The sequence below is a fragment of the Olea europaea genome, unplaced genomic scaffold (assembly GCF_002742605.1).
Source record: "Olea europaea var. sylvestris unplaced genomic scaffold, O_europaea_v1 scaffold2470, whole genome shotgun sequence".
Classification (NCBI taxonomy): Eukaryota; Viridiplantae; Streptophyta; class Magnoliopsida; order Lamiales; family Oleaceae; genus Olea; species Olea europaea.
The window spans coordinates 169,895-173,556 of NW_019242913.1; positions in this window are offsets into that span (position 1 = coordinate 169,895).

Consider the following 3,662-nt stretch of genomic DNA (forward strand, 5'->3'; position numbering starts at 1 on the left):
GAAAACTTCAAAGGTAGTGATTTGCATCACCCGTTTACCTTCGACCCCCAATGTTAAGGGTAACCCAACGATACCTTCCGGGGTGATGACCCCACCTCCAAATCCTTGGAGAGGTGTTTTAATTGGCTTGAGTTGCTCTGATGAGGTCTCCATTTGAACAAAGGCTTCATGAGACAGTATGTTTGCTGCACTTCCATTATCTACCAGAATTTTCTTGACTTCAAAGTTGGCAATGATGGCCGATATGACAAGGGCATCATCATGAGGGAATGCTATGCCTTCCAAGTCATCCGTTCCAAAAGTGATGTCCTCCGTACAACCAAAATCTGGTCTTGAGATGATTAGAGGCTGCCTAGCATACTGTTTACGCCCGCTGCTAGAATCTCCTCTCGAGGCTATTCCTCTGATAATGATATTGATAGTACCTGCAGTTGGTTGCTTGTTCCCCGACCTTCTGGGCCTTTGCCTCCATTCTAATTATTCCTCGGGCGCTTGTTATTGCTAATGTAAGAGCTCAGAAGTCCCCTTTTTATAAGAGCTTCGATTTCCCGCTTTAAGGCCAGATAGTCTTCCGTTGTATGCTCATGATCTCTATGAAAATCGCAGTATTTACTTTTGTCACGAGTATCGGGGAGAGACCACAATCAGGGAGGCCACTTCAGTTCCCTCGAGTCCTTGATTTCCATCAGGATGTTGGACCTTGAAGCGTTCAAATGGGTAAACGACGTTGAAGGTGGATCCTTCCTTGGTTTGACCCTAGGTGTATCTTGTCTCAAGCTGGACTCATGCGGCCTTTTCTGATCCAACCTTCCTGATGAGGAAACTTCCCTTTTTGGGGCCATGGTTTCTTCCATATTGATGTACTTCTCGGCTCGTGTGATTAGGTCGGTGACTGACTTCTAAGGGGTCTTAGACAAGGACATCTTGAATGTTTCGCACTTAATGGCGTATGTCAGAGCTGAGATTGCAGCTGTGATATGTAGATCGGGGATATGAAGCCTTTCTTTATTGAACCTGGTCATGAAACTGCGCAGTGTTTCATTGGGTCCTTGACGAATCTGCCTGAATGATGCGACTGTCTTCCTGATTCACTTGCTACTTGCAAAGAAAGCAAAGAACTTATCGGTCAAATCTGAGAAGAAGGCGATAGAGTTTGGTTCCAATTTGGAAAACTAATCTTTGTGAGGGTTTGGGGAAATGCCTTACACATTACTGCATTAGTTGCAACCTGTAAGTTCATGATATTCGTGTACACATTGAGATGATTGATGGGGTTGGTTGTCCCATCATACTTCTTTATCCGAGGATACTTGAACCTATCGGGAAGGGGATGTGAGAGGACTTCTGGAGTGAATGGTGTATTGGGGGTGAACCTTATTGCTGCCCGAGTATTTTGTTGCATACCTGCTGCTATCCCTTCTTGAATAATTCTAGCAAGTCCAGCGGAGTCCATTGTAACGGACCTTGAACCTGAAGCCACTTGTGGTGTGCCTGAAGTTCCAACCCACCTTCATCATGGGCTGCATGACGGACTTGAGCCCGGGCATCTGCCATAAAGCCACCTTCAGGGGTTGTGGTATGCGACGAGTGCGAATTTCTCTGGCTTAACAATAAGGTTAATGCAGCTACCTGCTGACGAAGTTCCTCAAAAGCTCTGACGAAAACAACAGCTTGAGGAGGTGTTGGCATCTCCGATGACTTTTCTTGAGGGATATGGCATTCTTCAGGATGAGGAGGGTTATCCGGGACAGATGAGCCTGCTGGAGAAGACCTGAACGTGTATTGACCATGGCTTTTGGTAACGATTTCCCACAGACGGTGCCAATGATGCTACCAAAAAATATTACCTGAAAGATCTCGAACTTGATGATCGAACTTCAGACTTTGATGAACACGAACGGTCTTTGAATACCTGCAACAAAGGCAACGAGGTCTGTGCTCGTCGACCTTCTGATGCTTAAGTCAGATAGGAAATTTAGTGCGTAAAACTGGAGATAATGAAAAACGTACCTCAAGAATGAGCACAGGTTGTGTATTTATAGGTATTATCTTTCGCGGTCCTTATCCTCGTAGGAAAAGGAGTTAGCGTTTTACATCAAGTATTCAAATCATTGTTTGAGTCAAAGAAGGAGTCTAACAGGGTAGGGATTGTGGTCAAAGTAGGATTAGTGTTCCCATAGGTCGTATAGAAAGGCTGACGAGTCGACATACATACCCCGACCTCAAATGCCCGACCTTGTTTTGGTGGTTTTAGGGAACATTGAGCTCGGGGTTCATGACAAATGGTTGGGGTTCATGGACGAGTTCGAGATTGACAAGATCTGAGATCATCAGTATCTATTTTTGTAAAAATGAAAAAGAACAATATAATTGTTACGAGATCCACACAAGATATAGAAAGTCAAATGTTATGGCTTGATGTGTGGATAACGGTCATATTTTTCATTTTGTGGCTAAAGAATCGGAAACAAATAAGGATAAAATAATATTACACGTAGATAAAAAGCTTTTCTTTCTTTTATAACCATTAATTTTTTTTTTCAAAAAGTAAAAACACTATACACCACATTATAATCAAAATTATTGGGGGGCTTATGCTAAGTGTAGAAGTCAAATTTACAAGGATCACAACTGATCATATTTGTTGCAACCTTGCTATGTTGCCATGAAGGATAGACCCCTCACGGTAGAGGGGGTTGGATTTTTTGGCTTATTTTATTCATATGGACTCTACTTTGGAGATGTCAAAGAGTCGAGTTGAGCCAATTCGCGAGTCGAAACTTGATGCTCTAGCTCAGCTCGATTAAAATGGTCAAGCCAAAAATTTCAGGCCCATTTTTCTACGAATCTTTTTTTTTCCTATATTAAGCTACTGCCTTTAAAGGCCACAACTTGCAGATCTTCTTTACACATTTTCCAATTTAAAACGAGAGTTAAATTTCATTGAGCATACACTTGTAAATTAGTCCTAGGTTTTACCACTAATTTTTCTATAGTTTAATTTACCTTGTCCACAAGATTTATAATGACAAAGTCAAATTTCGTCCACTAAAAAATGCAAGTGGTAATGAAATTTAAACTCGAACATTTTCATTTCTAATTTCAATGTGAGGGTAGTACAATTTTGAGAAATAAAAAGCTCTCTCATTCGAGTTCTTGTCCATCTCTCTCATGTTTGTGGCTTCCTGATTTTACATTTAGCTTCCAAGTTCCACATTGCCTTGTTGTAGCTTGAGGTCTTCTGAAAGTTAGCACTCCATTTCCACTAATCAAGCTTCTGCATCACTTAATAGACTGTAAGGCAGTGTTCACTGCCTTAAAAGGCAGCATTTTACTGCCACTTACAAGTTTTTTTTAAAAAAATAAAGGCTCCCGGGCCGGCTCGAGCAAAGCCCGTATCCCCAAAATGGGGCTCGGGTCTTGATGAGTTTGTTTCACTCATGGTTTTCGCACATTTTTAGCTTGATTAAATACTAGATTTTATGAGTGTAGAACGTTTTTGATGTGTTTGTTAGTGTTGTTTTGAAGATAAGGAGAAGCAATGAGAAAAGAAGTATTAAAGTAGACGAAGAGGCCAAAAACACGAAATTGGGGCAGAAAGATGGCGCCTAGGAGCTACGAAACGAAGAAAAGATGAAAATTGGACCCGAGAGGCAGCGGCT